Source organism: Heterocephalus glaber, unplaced genomic scaffold (genome assembly GCF_053883595.1).
Source record: "Heterocephalus glaber isolate CG9 unplaced genomic scaffold, H.glaber_assembly_v1.0 deba00001610, whole genome shotgun sequence".
NCBI lineage: Eukaryota > Metazoa > Chordata > Mammalia > Rodentia > Bathyergidae > Heterocephalus > Heterocephalus glaber.
This window is the reverse complement of record NW_028258381.1, coordinates 35,107,957-35,123,642: the sequence shown is the minus strand read 5'-3', so window position 1 is coordinate 35,123,642 and position 15,686 is coordinate 35,107,957. Positions and strand designations below refer to the sequence as shown.

General features: G+C 44.4%; 1 protein-coding gene across 3 annotated transcripts in view; it reads right to left on the bottom strand.

The window, feature by feature from the left end:
• LOC101699406 (olfactory receptor 10AC1-like) overlaps window positions 1-13,273 on the bottom strand; it is a 60,325-nt gene extending 47,052 nt beyond the window's left edge. For all 3 annotated transcript variants that reach the window (XR_015445501.1, XM_021254645.2, XM_087196433.1), the window contains exons 1-2: window positions 12,144-13,273; window positions 11,675-11,828 (exon numbers count right to left, since the gene is read on the bottom strand). The gene's annotated coding sequence lies outside the window, so the exon portion shown is untranslated. The remainder of the gene's footprint in view (window positions 1-11,674; window positions 11,829-12,143) is intronic.
• Between the last annotated feature and the right edge of the window lie 2,413 nt (window positions 13,274-15,686).

The window sequence follows — 15,686 nt, the reverse complement described above, 5'->3', positions numbered from 1 at the left end:
TAGATGATGCAAAGAAGAATAACATAAGACTGATAGGAGTCCATGAAAAAACAGGAGAAAGCACAATTGACATAAAAAACTGTTCACAGAAGTAATAGTGGAAAACTTCACAGACAGAGGTGGAGAATTGGACATACAGGTAAGTGAGGCATATAGAACTCCAACTAGCCATGATCAATAAAAAATCTACATTTAGACATATAATAGTCAAGATCCCAGAAACCCAACAGAAGAAAAAAAATCCTACAAGCATTTAGAGAAAAGAAACAAATCACCTACAAAGGAAAGCCCATCAGAATCACAGAAGACTTCTCAACACAAACCCTCAAGTCAAGGAGAGCCTGGAGTGAAGTATTTCAAGCCCTAAAAGAAAATAACTTCCAAACTAGACTGTTGTATCTGGCAAAATTATCTTTCAAAATTGATGGGGAACTTAGATACTTCCATGACAAAGAAAACCTGAGAAATTTCATGAACACCAAACCCGCACTACAAGCAATTCTAAACAATATCCTAGAAAAAGACAATGAAGGTCACAACTCCATGAGGCCCAGCAGAGGGAAACCACCAGGCAAGGTAAGACACTAAAGGGAAAGGGGGGAAAAATAAGAAATAAAAGAGCCAACAAAAGTAAAACATCATGACAAGGATGAATCAATATCTATCAATTATAACCACCAATGTTAATGGCCTCAATTCACCAATCAAAAGAAATAGACTGACAGAATGGATTAAGAAGCAAAATCCAACAATATGCTATATACAAGAAACACACCTAACTCAAAAAGAAACTCATAGACTGAAAGTAAAAGGATGGAAAATAGTTCTCCATGCCACAGCAACCCAGAAAAAAGCATGGGTAGCAATCTTATTTGCAGACAAAGTAGATTTCAAACCAAAACTAATTAAGAGAGACAAAGATGGTCACTACATCCTTGTGAAGGGAACAATCCAAGAGGAAGAGATGACAATCCTAAATATATATGCACCAAATACGAATGCCCCCAACTATACAAAACAAATATTAATGGACATGAAAAACCAAATAAACACTAACACATTGTTGTGGGGGACCTCAATACCCCACTATCACAAATAGACAGATCATCTAGACAAAAAATTAACAACAAAATTCTAGAGATAAACCAAGTTTTTGAACAAATGGACTTAATAGATGTTTACAGAGTGTTCCACCCCACAAAATCAGAACACACATTCTTTTCGGCTGCACGCGGGTCATTCTCCAGAATAGACCACATGCTAGCTCATAGGACATGTCTAAGTAAATGTAAAAGAATTGAAGTTACCCCCTGTATTTTATCAGACCATAGTGCAATAAAATTGGAAATCAACAACATAAGAAACTGCAAAACCCCTACAAACACATGGAAACTGAATAAAACCCTCTTGAACAACCAATGGGTCACAGAAGAAATTAAAGAAGAAATTAAACAGTTTCTACAAATAAATGAAAATGCCACTACAACATACAGGAATCAATGGGACACAATGAAAGCAGTTCTACATGGGAAAGTCATAGCAGTGAATGCCCATATAAGAAAAACAGAGAAAATTCAGATAAATAACCTAATGTAGACCCTCAAGCTGCTAGAAAAAGAAGAGTATAACAAATCCAAAGCACATACAAGAGAGGAAATTATAACAATCAGAGCAGAAATCAATGCAATGGAGACTAAGAGAACAATACAAAAAAATTAATGAAGCAAAGAGTTGGTTTTTTGAAAGAATAAATAAAATTGATAAACCTTTAGCCAACCTTATCAAAAAAAGGAAAGAAAAGGCACAAATATATGCAATTAAGAATGAAAAGGTGAAGTCATAACAGATCCAATGCAAATCCAGAGGATCATCAATACCTACTTCGAGAACCTGTACTCCAATAAAATGGAAAACACAGAAGAAATGGACAGATTCCTAGATACATATGAATTGCCAAAGTTAAATGAAGAAGATATAGAAATTCTAAACACCCCAATAACAATGAATGAAATTGAAAATGTAATAAAAAATTTATGAACAAAGAAAAGCCCAGGTCCTGATGGCTTCATTGCTGAATTCTACAAGACATTTAAAGAAGAACTATTGCCATTACTCTTTAAACTCATCAAGGAAATTGAAAGGGAAGCAAGGCTTCCAAATTCATTCCTGGAAGCAAGTATTACTTTGATCTCCAAGCCAAGGAAAGACCCAACACAAAAAGAGAATTACAGACCAATCTTCCTAATGAACATAGATGCAAAAATCCCCAACAAGATACTGGCAAACAGAATGCACAGAGTCATCAAGAAGATCATACACCCTGACCAAGTGGGATTGATCCCAGGGAGGCAAGAATGGTTCAACATGCATAAATCAATAAATGTAATACACTATATTAACAGAGTCAAGGACAAAAACCACATGATCATCTCAATAGATGCAGAAAAGGCATTTGACAAAATCCAACATCCATTCATGATAAAAACCCTACAGAAAATTGGAATAGAAGGTCTTTATCTCAACCTGATTAAGGCTATCTATGAATAACCAACAGCCAACATCATACTAAATGGTCAAAAACTTGAAAACTTTCATGCTAAAATCAGGAACAAGACAAGGATGTCCACTATCACCACTTCTGTTCAATGCAGTTCTGGAAACATTAGCCACAGCAATTAGAAAAGAAAAAGAAATAAAAGGAATAAAGATAGGAAAGAAAGAAGTCAAACTGTCATTATTTGCTGATGATATAATACTCTAAACAGAAGACCCAAAAAACTCCACCAAAAGACTTCTAGACTTAATTGACAGATTCAGTAGAGTAGCTGGACCCAAGGTCAACAGTCAAAAAACAATAGCCTTCTTGTACACAAATAACAGATTCACTGAGAGAGAAATTAGGGAAACAGTTCCTTTTACAATAGCATCCAAACAAATGAAATATCTAGGAATCAATCTAACAAAGGAAGCAAAAGACCTCTACACTGAAAACTACAGCACTCTGAAAAAGGAGATTGAGGAGGATATAAGAAAATGGAAAGACATCCCGTGTTCTTGGGTAGGAATAACAAATATAGTGAAAATGGCCATATTTCCAAAACTACTATATAGATTCAATGCAATGCCAATTGAAATTCCAATATACTTCACAGAACTAGAGAAAACAATCCAAAAATTCATTTGGAACCAGAAGAGACCTAGAATAGCAAAGGCAATTCTAGACAACAGAGACATGGCTGTGGGTATCACAATCCCCAACTTGAAACTATACTACAAAGCTACTGTGATAAAAACAGCATGGTACTGGCAAATGAACAGACCTGAGGATCAGTGGAATAGATTAGAAGATACAGAAGCAACTCCAGACATACTCAGCCACCTCATCTTTGACAAAGGAGCCAACTACCATCGTTGGAGGAAAGATAGCCTATTTAATAAATAGTGTTGGAAAAACTGGATTTCAACTCACCAGAGATTAAAACTAGACCCATACCTATCACCATGAACTAAACTAAGATCAAAGTGGATTAAAGATCTAAATATTAAAACAGAAACACAACTTGCTGGAAGATAAGTTAGGTAGAACTCTTGAAGACACTGGCATAGAAAAAGACTTCATGAAAAAAACCTCAGTAGCATGGAAACTAGCAGAAAGAATCAACAACTAGGATCTCATCTTATTAAAAAGCTTCTGCACTGCAAAAGAAACCACCAACAGAGCTAAGAGACAACCTACAATGTTGGAAAAAATTTTTAGCACCTGTACCTCAGACAAAGGACTACTATCTAGAATATATAAAGAATTGAAAAAAATCAGACCCCCCCAAATTCAAAGACCCAATTCAAAAATGGGCATCCGAAATGAACAGACATTTCTCAGACAAAGAAGTAAAAGCAGCAAACACATACATGAACAAATGTTCAGCATCACTGGTAAGTCGAGAAATGCAGATGAAAACAATGCTGAGATTCCACCTCACCCCAGAAAGAATGGCTGCTATCAAGAAATCAACCAATAACAAATGCTGGTGGGGGTGTGGGGAGAAAGGAACCCTTCTCCATTGTTGGTGGGAGTGTAGACTGGTGCAACCACTGTGGAAATCAGTATGGAGATACCTCAAAGAACTAGGACTGGAAGTCCCATTTGACCCAGCTATTTCCCTGCTGAGTATCTTCCCTAAAGAATTAAAAGAATCATACCACAGCAACATATGTGCACCCATGTTCATAGTGGCACAGTTTGTAATAGCTAAAGCTTGGAAGCAGCCCAGTTGCACATTAACTGGAGACTAGATAAAGCAAATATGTTTTTTTTTTAAATAAAATGAAGTACTACTCAGCCGTAAAGAAAGAGAAATTAGAGACATTTATAGCTAAATGGATGCACATTGAGGACATACTCAAGTGAAATAGGACACACATGTGTAAATACTGAATAGTTTCTCTGGTGTGAGAAACTGAAAGTGTAAGTAATGATCCAAATATAGAATAGATAATGTGAAATAGGAAGAAAAAGGGCAAAGGGGAAGTGGGAGGGGTAGGGGAAAGGAAAGAAGGGAATAGAATTACCATCAGAAAATGAAAAAATGGAAACAAAGTCTTTGTAAATAGAGAGGGATGGAGGGGTTTAAGGGAGAGCAGGGGAATGGGGGAAAAAAAATAAGAATCAAGATATATAATGTAAAGGTACAAATCTCCAATGATGAATGTCATTATATTGTATACCTAAAATGTACCAATAAATTTTTTAAAATAAAAAGTAGTTTCAATTATCTGGTTAAAAGACATAAAATGACATATTGGATTAAAAACAAGACCCAACTATTTGCTACCTACAAGAAATACACCTCACTACCAAAGATAAACACAGACTGAAAGTGAAAGGACAGAACACAATATTCCATGCAAACAGATCCCAAAAGCAAGCAGAAGTAGCTATGCTCATATCTGACAGAGCAGACTTATGACAAAATTAGTCAGATGAGACAGAGAAGGATACTACAAATTGGTAAGGGGAACAATCCACCAAGAAGATATAATAATTGTAAATATACATGCACTGAACACCTGTGCACCAATTTTCATAAAACAAGTACTACTCAATATAAAGGGACACATAGAGGACAATATAAAGGGAAAATACAATTATAATGGATGACTTCAACACTCCACTCTCACCAGTAGATAAGAAATAAACATCAGAGTTAAATACATCATAGATTAAATGAACAAATATCTACAGAACATTCCCTCCAACAAATGCAGAATATACATTCTTCTCAGTATCTCATGAACTGTTTCACAAAATAGGTCATACTTCAGGGCATAAATCAAATCTTCACAAGTACAAATCAATTGAAATGTTTTCTTGTATCTTATATTATAATGGAAAGAAACTAGAAATAAACAGAAGGAGATATTACAGAAACAATACAAACACAGAGATTAAACAATTCATCTTTTTTTTTGGTACTGGGGATCGAACTCGGGACCTTGCACTTGTGAGGCAGGCGGCAGCACCACTGAGCTAAATCAATCCCAGCCCTTTTTTTTTTTTTTTGGTACCAGCGATTGATTGCTTTTGGTTTGTTTTTTGTTTTTTGTGGGTTTTTTGGTACTGGGGATCGAACTCGGGACCTTTCGCTTGCGAGGCAGGTGCTGGAACGACTGAGCTAAATCCCCAGCCCTGCTTTTGGTTTTTGAGACAGGGTCTCACTATGGAGTTCAGGCTAGACTTGAACTAACTTTGTAGCCTCGGCTGGCCTTGAACTTCCACAATCCTCCTGCCTTAGCCTCCCAACTGTTGGGAGTACAGGAGTGCACTGCCACACCCAGTCTGAATTAGCAGAATATTGTTAAAATGGCTACTGTACCAAGAGTGATTTACAGATTCAGTGCAATCCTTAACAAGATACCAATGATGTTCTTCACACAACTAGAAAAAAACAATCCTAAAATTTATGTAGAAGCCCACAACATCCAGAATTGTCAAAGCAAACCTAAACAAAAACAGCAAGGCTGAAGGCTCATGACACCCAATTTCAAACCACACTACAAAGCCATAGTAACAAAAAACAGTCTGGTTCTGGCATAAAATGAACACACAGACCAGTGGAACAGCACAGAGGACACAGAAACAGACACACACAACTATAGTATCTGATTAAGGACATCTTCACTGTGGCATTTGACAAAGGAGCCAAAAACATATTTTGGAGAAAAGAACAAATGGTACTGAAAAAACTGTATATTCGCTTGTAGAAGGCTGGAAGTGGATCCCTCTCTCTCACCCTGTACAAAAAGCAATTCAAAGTAGATCAAGGATTTCTGTGTAATACCTGAAACTTTGAAACTGCGAAAAGAAAACATGGGGAAACACTTGAAGCCACGTGCACAGGCAAAGGCTTCCTGAATAGGATTCCAACAGCTCAGGAAATGATAGCAAGAATCAACAAATGGGCCACATCAATTAAAGTTTCGGCCCAAGGGAAACAACTCACAGATGAAGAGGCAGCCTACGGAGTGGGAAGAAATTTTGGCCAGCTACTCTTCAGACAGAGGATTTATACCTGGAATATATAAACAAGTCACAAAACTGAACATCAAAAAAAAATAGTACAATTAAGAAATGAAAAAAATTAAAGGAACAGACACTTCTCAAAAGAAGTATAAAAATGGCCAATAAGTATATGGAAAACTGTTCAACCTCTTTAGCCATCAAGGAATTGCAAATAAAACTACACTGAGAGTCCATCTCACCCCTGTCAGAATGGCCATCATCAAGAATACAAAAACAAAGCCAGTTGTGGTGGTATACGCCTATAATCCCAGCACTCAGGAGGCTGAGGCAGGAGGATCACTAAGTTTTAGACTAGCCTGGGCTACATAGTGAATTTGATGCCAATCCAAACTACAAAGTAAGACCTTGCCTCAAAAAAAAAAAAATACAAAAACAAACACAGGTGAGGATTCAGGGAAAATAAACCCTTATACACTATCAGTTGGAATGTAAATAAGTACAGTAGGGGCATTACTATGGAAGTGCCTCAAAAAAACTAAAAATAGAGCTACTATATGATCCAACTATACCACTCCATAGTATCCACCCAAAGCAGTCAAAGTCAGGACACTAGGAACACCTGCATACCCATGTTGATTTCAGCACAATTCACAATAGCAAGGTATGGACCCAGCCTATGTGTCCATCAACAGATGAATGAAGAAAATGTGGTGTATGGGCCGGGGATTTAGCTCAGTGGTTCTGCCACCTGCTTTGCAAGCGCAAGGACCCGAGTTCAATCCCTGACACCAAAAAAAAAGAAAATGTGGTATAAGCTGAGGGGGAACCCTTGGGATGTAGAGAAAACAACACAATGGACACCTCTGAGACACATGGAGCTCACTGAGTGCAGCTGCAGGGAATGGCCAAGACACCAACAGTTGGAACACAGCCTGGACAGGAGAGCAGCCAGGCCAGGCAGAGAAAGGGAAGAGCTGAGAAGGGAAGCTGCCCCACAGCCAGGTGTTGTTTCCAGCACAGTTCAGAGACGCTCTTGTCCACAACTGGGGCAGACACACAGCCCCCCACAGGACACAGGCCAGAGGCTGTGACAACAGCCACACAAAAACTTGCAGGAGAAACAGGCAGCGGGGCACTCAGGCCAGACACCCCTGTCTGCCACCAGGCATGGCCCAGGGTCTGAGAGAGTATGAGAAATGGCTTTCCCGGTACATGGTCTCTGTTCCCAGAGTAGGTTCTACGTTCAAGCCACGTGCAGGGGTCTGAGTCCCCTACAGAAGCTGCAAGTGACAGACCCGACAGTTTGGGTGTGGGCTGCTGCCTGCCTGGCACTGTGCACAGGGGACGCAAGTGCCAGAGGTAAATTTAGTGGTCCAAGGCAGCTGGGCCCTTGGGCACCGTGATCAAAGAGAAACAGCCTGGGATGGCACCGAAATCCTGGAGGCCTGAGCACCCTGAGACATGGAGCTGGGGCCTTCCAGAGACAGGAGAGGAGGACGGGGTGGACCTGCACTTGAAGGTGGTGGCAGTCACTGGCCAGCCATGCTGCCCGCAGTGAACTGGCATTCTGGGGTGGCAGGCCACCCTCCAGACCTGCTGCCCAGCACACCGAGGCAGGCACAGGACAGGCTGCGGCCCAGGCCCCTCACTCCCAGCCCAGAGCTGCTGACTTCAGTTGCTGGGAAGAAGCGCAGTCACCACCACAGGGGGCCAGGGCCTGGCCCTGCAGACCCCGCCAGGCCTCTGGCTGAGTCATCTGGCCCAATTTAGACTCTGAATAAAGTCCATCCCAAGGAGGAACATCGAACTGTGTTTGTATTCTCTCTCCCTCCCTCTCTCTTTCTCTGTATTTTCTTCTTGCATTTCTTATTGGAAGAGGAAAGATCTTGGGGTTGTATGTGTGCCTGTAAGAATTACAGACTCTAGTTGCTTTCACTCCTGTGTCACATCAGCGTCTCCCACACCAGGGGTTGCCTCTGACTGTGTAAAGTTAATGTTGCTGTCAGGCGGTAACCGGACCCTGCCCGTGTCCCCGCTCCCTGTCCACTTAATCCCCCCTTCCTCCTCCACTTCATCCTCCAGAGCGCCCCTCTCTCCCGCTCTCCCTGTGTGTTCAGTGTCCAGGTCAGCCAGATGGGAGAGGGAGCTCTCTGAGGCTTCCCTGCACCCTTAGGGGTACTTTAGACTGGGTATTTTTTCTTGTGTTTTGGATTTTTAACTTTTGTTTAGTTTTGGCACGCTGGGGATTGAACCAGGGCCTTCACACTGAGCTACATGCCTAGCCTGGTTTTTAAAAATAGGACAGGACCTAATTGCCCAGGCCAGCCTCCAACTTACAATCCTCCTGCCTCAGCCTCCCAAAGTGCTGAGATTACAGGCGTGCACCACCGTGCCCAAAGATTTCATAGGTTTTTACAATGTAAATGCATTATTGTGCTTTTGCAAAGCATTGGGAGTGTTTGCTTTTGTTGTTTTTATCTCTAACATCCAGGCTGGCCATAGAGAGAGGAAGTGGATTTTCTCCTACACGGTGGGTGAGAGTGCAGCTTGGCCGGGGCTTGTGTAAGGAGATGTCGCACTTGTCCCTTGAACTGTGACCTTGGGTTTTACCTGTGGGACAGAGTTACCACTGCGCTAGACAGGGAGCGTTTTCCTCCCAGGCCTGATGTCGCTCTGGGGCGTGTGTCCAAGGACCCAAGATGGGGGTTCTGGGGGACGCAGTACTACGATTTACCACCAGAGAGCAGCGCTCCCCCTGTCCCTGGGAGAGAGGAGGCGCTCTCTCCAGGCATCTTCCCGAGACCCCACAGACCTCAGGAAATCAGGGGCCTGAAGGGTCCCGCTTTCTTCACGAGCCCAGGCTTCCACACCCGTGAGCCAAACAGGGCAGCACAAGAGGTCAAGAACCCCCTTCTCCTATAGAGAGGAAATGGAGACCCTCCTGGGGCAACATCTGAGCCCGGTGTCGATGCCTGTGCTACTGCACCCTATTTCACACTCATCCCGCCCTGAGCCTCACCCCAGTGCTCTCGCAAGGGACTGAGCCCTCCAGAATCCACGCGTGGTTGAGGAGCTGGTGGGCCCTTTGGGAGTGATTAGGTCCTGAGGCTGGATTCCTCTCGAAGGAGATTAGTGCACTCACAAAAGCGTGGCTAGTGTGCACACCTATAATCCCAGCACTCTGAGAGGCCGAGACAGGAAGCTCACGAGTTTGAGCCTGCTGCTCAGAGCCTAGATCAAGAACCCAGAATCCCAGAATGAGAAGCCTGGTTCTGCAAGTAAATGCTTTGAATAAAAGTTTTGACTGACCTCCTTACAAGATTGCAAACCCAAGGGTACCTATAGTAGACAGCAGTGGCCAGTCAGCCAGCTCGATACTTCTGGGGTGGTGCAGTTCTTCGCGCCGCCACCAGAGGGCAGGGCTGCCCCACGGTGCCCAGGGGAGACAGCGCGGCTCCTGCGCTAGCCCCAAGCTGCTCCCGGCCCAGGCACCCTCCACTCTCCGCCTGGGGTGATTCCAGAGGATGTCTGGGCTCTGGGCTTGCAATGCTGGGAGCTGCCGACCTGGTTTCACCTTGAGCTTTCTGATGAAGTCCACGTCTTCATGCTGATCCTTCAGCTGTGGGGCACCTCCAGGTTCAGGGATCCCCCCACCCAGTTCTATTTTTTTGTGGCACGGATACTGAACCCATGGGCTTTTCACTGAGCAACATCCCCAGCCCTTTTACTTTTTTTTTTTTGGTACCGGGGATCGAACTTGGGACCTTGCGCTTGCGAGGCAAGCACTGGAACCACTGAGATAAATCCCCGGCCCTTTTTATTTCTTTTTTATTTTGAGGCAGCCTTACTTAGTCACTAAATTCCCCAGGCTGGGCTGGGAACTTGTGATTCTCCTGCTTCAGCCTCCCAGTGCTGGGACTGCAGGTGCTGCACCACCATACCAAGCTTGAGAGCTGACTTTTAACTTGAAGGACTCTGCGAGCCAGAGCCCATCTCCTTGGTAGCTCTAAATTGGGCACAGTGAGATGGATGACTCACTGTGGGAACTGGCAGGTGCCATGAATCAGAGGCTCCTGTTTCGTCCCAGACCCAGTTCTTCAGGCCTCAGAGTGCCCCAGTCTTGGGCTCCACCTCTATGCGAAGTTACCCTGCTCCTGACCAAACCCCAAGCCTGCGCTCCCTCCGCTAGACTAGCGCACACGAGCCAGGTGGGCGGCATGCATGAGTGCGTTTGTTCTGCCAGCAAATCCTGGCTTTCTTTTGTGAGGAGACTGGGCAGGTTTCTCTGCAGCCAGAAAGGGGAAGCTGTCGTCAGAAAAGCAGGGATTACAAACCAACGTCACCAAGCACAACGACACCAGAAACTTTCTCCCCCTCTGGAGTGGGGACCCCAGGCCCGGCCTGTGTGGGAGCGGGCGCCAGGCTGCTTCCCCAAGCAGGGTCCTCTGAGGAGGGCTGTCTGGGGCGAGGGGCGCTTGTCAGCAAATTGAGGCAGGCAGCAGATCAAAGGCTGACAGGAAGACTCACCTGGACCAGGTTTTTTTTCCCTGCCTTGTGTAATCCCAGCACTCTGGGAGGCTGAGGCAGGAGTACCACAGGTTCTAGCCCAGCCTGGGCAACTTGGCAATTTTCAAAATTGAAAATAAAAAAGGGCTGGGCTGGGGATTTAGCTCAGTGGTTTTGCCACCTGCTGTGCAAGCACAAGGACCCAAGTTCGATCCCCGGTACCAAAAATAAAACAAAAAAAGGCTGGGGATGTGGCTCAGTGCAAAGACCCTAGGTTCAATCCCCAAAACTGGGGGCCAGGGGAAGCCATGGGTTTGAACTCCTGGCCTCACGAGATCCTCCTGCCTCAGTCTCTCCAACAGCTGGAACTACAGGTGCCCATCACCCTCACCTAACCTTCCTAATACTGTTTGGGATTTTTTTGCCCCTGTGTTTATGAGAGATATTGTACTGAAAATTTTCCTTTCTTTGAAGTTTACTTTACAGGTCTTAGAAACAAGGCCATTCTGGCTTCCTAACATGAGATTTCTATCTTCCAAAGACGTTTTTATAAAGATAAGACTGCCACTGAAATGTACCAAAAGCGAGTTTCTATGGAGGGGCGGTTACTGGGGATCAAACCCAAGGGCGCTCTACCACTGAACTTACATTACCAGGTTGTTGTGGGGTTTTTTGAGACTGGATCTTGGCTCTGCTCCAACTTGTGATCCTCCTGCCTCAGCCTCCCAGAGTGCTGGGATCACAGGCGTCCACCACCAGCACAACAGACGCTAGCAGGTTTAAACATTCCCACGTGGTCGCCCTGTGAGGGGATGTGGGCCAGAAACCCGAGGGAGGATGTCGCTCCACACAGCACACGCTGGACCCTCGCTACCCACACAGGAACAAAAGCCTCTGACACGGAAGTTGACGGAGCTCCCTGAGAGGCACCACTCTGGGAAGCCCGGAAAGGGTCGCCCCGCCCGGCTCCCCAGTGTTGGGAGCCGGATCCCGCGGGTCTGCGCCTTTCACTCCCCTGGCCGCTGCGCGCTCGGGTGCACCTCGGGTGTCCACAGCCAGCCTCTCGCAAGACCCAGTGTGCCCCAGCGTCCACCCCGTCACCAGGTGTCCCTCTTACCGGAGCACTGCGTGTGCGGGCAGAATCCCTTGGTGGCCCTCATGTGACCCGGATCCGGGTTATTCCTACCCAGAGACCTGCGTGGAGCAGGAAAGACGCAGAGGAGGCGCCCAGTGGAAGCTCAGAAAGCGCAGTGGTGGATTACTCAGACCTGCCGGGGAAGGGTGTCCCCGCGAGGCCCTCGGAACAGGGAGGGCTGGTGGGCCCCGCCTCCGTCAAGGCCACTGTGCGTTGTCCTGGCCGCAGCTGCGGACTGGCTGGTTTAAAGAAAACCGGTGCGGAGGGCGCTGGGTTCCGCACCTCAGGTGTTGGTTGTTGGGTTTTCCCCGTGGTCAGCAGCTGTGCGCTATCAGGTTTGGGGCCCGCAGGGTGAGGAGCAGGTGGGCAAGATTGCAAACAACTAGTTGGGCAAGGTGGTGCACTCCTGTAATCCCAGCACCCTGGGAGGCTGAGGCAGGAGGATCAGGAGTTCGAACTCAGCCTGGGCAATTTAAGAACTTAGAGACCCTGTTTCAAAATTTAAAAAATAAAGGGCTGGGGATGCAGTTCAGGGCAAAGGCCCTGGGTTCAATCCCCAGGTCTGAAACAAAAAAATTGCATGCAAGCAATCCCCACCCCTAAAGGAGAAGTTTCAGCTGGGCCAAAGCTGACCAGAAGACTGTTTCAGACAGCTTCAGCAGTGCCCATATGGTTGCTGGGCAGCAGCTATATTCAGTTTATGACACCTGGAGGGGCCAGGTTTCAAGGCAGGGGTCCCTGACATTGCATCCTCCCCCGGACACGCAGGCATCCCAGGACTGGCCTGTGGGTAGAGTGCTCAACCAGGGAGGGGCCAGAGACCACTGCTGTCAGCATCGGGGAGGGCAGGGAGCCCAGCTGTCAGTGTCCAGGCTGATACTGGGCGGGAGGATGGGAAGAGGAAGGAAGTGGAAGGGGCTGCTGCCAAGGGGTCCTGCCCAGTGGGGCTCTGGGTGCACAGCGAGCACTGCTCAGGCTGCTGGACTGAGGACAGCCGAGGGTATATACACCTGTGTGAATGTATGGCTTCAGTCAGGTCTGGGAAACACATACAAGGCTGGGTATTAATGCCAAAGTCCTGAATATTATCAGTAACCACTTCAAAAACCTGTACTCCAATAAACTGGAGAATCTAGAGGAAATGGACAGGTTCCTAGGTACATATGAATTACCAAAACTGAACTAAGAAGATTTTAAAAACCAGAGTAATCCAAAAGTAGACAATGAAATTGAAGCAGTAATAATAATAATAATAATAATAATAATAATAATAATAATTTAAAACCTACCAACTAAGAAAAGCCCAGGGCCCAAAGGATTCACCACTGAATTCTACAAGAGCTCCAGGGAAGGCTGAACACCACTACTCCCCGAGCTCCTTCGTGAAACTGAAAGGAAAGGAGTTCTCCCAAAGCCATTCCTGGAAGCTACCATTACCCTGATTCCAAAGCCAGACAAAGTTCTATGCCAAAAAGAGAAGAACTGCAGGCCAATCTCTTTCATGAACAAAGATGCAAAAATCCTGAGTAAGATATTGGCAAACAAATCATCAAAAAGATCACACACCATGACCAATCAGGCTTCATCCCAAGGATGCAAGTATAATTCACATACGCAAATCAATAAATGTAATACATGACATAAACAGAAGCAAGGACAAAAATCACACGATCATCTCAATAGATGCAGAAAAAGCCTTTGACAAAATCCAACATCCATTCATGAAGAAAATAGAAATAGGACCTTAGCTCAATCTGATAAAAGCTATTTATGACAAACCTACTACCAACATCATATTAAATGGGGAAAAACAAAACTTTGTCTTAGTTACCTTGTTCTCATGGCTGAGACAGAATACCTGACACCCAAAGTTAAAGGAGGAAAGGTTTATTTAGCTCACAGTTTGTAGAGGTTTCAGTCCATAATTGGCTGGTTCCAAAACAGAGTGGCATGGCAGAGGGCATTGTAGAGGAGAAATAGTCCACAGCAAGCAAGCAGGAGACAGCAAAGCAACAAGCAGAATCAAGCAACAAGTGACCCACTATCTGTCTCTCTGTCCCTTATATTTTTATCCAGGGTGAGGGCACCCTTAATCCTCCCCAGAACTATGCCAACCAATCAGTGGCTAAATCAGACACCCTTAATCTCAGCATCACACACCCTAGATCCAGCCACCTCTTTTTTTTTTTGGTACCGGGGATCAATCTTGAGTCCTTAGCTTGCGAGGCAGGTGGTGGAACCACTGAGCTAAATCCCCGACCCCCAGCCACCTCTTAAAAAGTCTCAACTATGACAGCATGAAGCTTTGGGGGACATCTAGACATGAGCCCTAACACTTTTGCTCTACAATCAGGAACAAGACAAAGATGTCCACTCTTGTTTAATGTAGTAATTGAAACACTAGCCAGAACAATCAGGCAAGAGAAAGAAACACAAGGGATGTGTATAGAAAAGAAAGTCAAAGTATTATTTGCAAGTGACATGATCCTCTATAGAGAAGACCCAAAAAATTCCCCCAAAGACTCCTAGAATAACCAAATTCAATAGTGTAGTAGGATACAATATCAACACACAAAAATCAATAACATCCATGTACTCAAATAAGGAACTCAACAAGAAACAAATTAGGAAAACAATATCATTCACAATAGCATCAAGAAAAACTACTTAGAAATTAACCTAACCAAGGAGGTAAAAGACTTCTACTCCAAAAATTACAGTACTCTCTCAAAAAGATTGAAGAGGACATCAGAAAATGAAAAGATAGACCCTTTCCTGGATAGCCAGAACTTATAGTCAAAATGGCCATACTCCCAAAGCTGGTATATAGGTTAAATGCAATCCTAACCAAAATACCAACAGCATTCCTCACAGAACTAGAGAAAGCAATCCTAAAACTCATATGAAACCAGCAAAGACCTGGCAAAAAAAGAAAAGCAGGAAGCATCACAATCCTGGATGTCAAATTATGTAACAAAGCTACTGTGACAAAAACCAGCATGGTACTGGGACAAAAACAGACATGTGGATCTATGGAAGAGAATAGAAGATGCAGAAACAGCTCCAGGCACATTCAGCTATCTGATCTTTGACCAACGGGCCAAAATCATATGCTGGAGGAAAGGTAGCCTCTTGAATAAATAATGTTGGGACAGCTGGCTATCCGCATGCACAAGACTGAATCTAGACCCATAATTCTCACCATGCACTGAACTAGAATCAAAATGGATCAAAGATCTAAATATTAAAAGCAAAAACAATCTACTAGAAGATAAAATAGGTAAAACACTTGAAAATATATGTGTAGGCAAGGACTTTCTGAGTAGATTCCCAATTGCACAAGAAATAACATCAAGAATAACAACAAATGATAAATAAATAGGCAGCATCACACACACACACAAATAACAACAAATGGATCATATCAAATTAAAAATCTTCTGCCCAGGGCTGGGGATGTAGCTCAGTGGTTCCACCGCCTGCCTTGCAAGCACAAGGTCCTGAGTTCAATCCCCAGTACCAAAA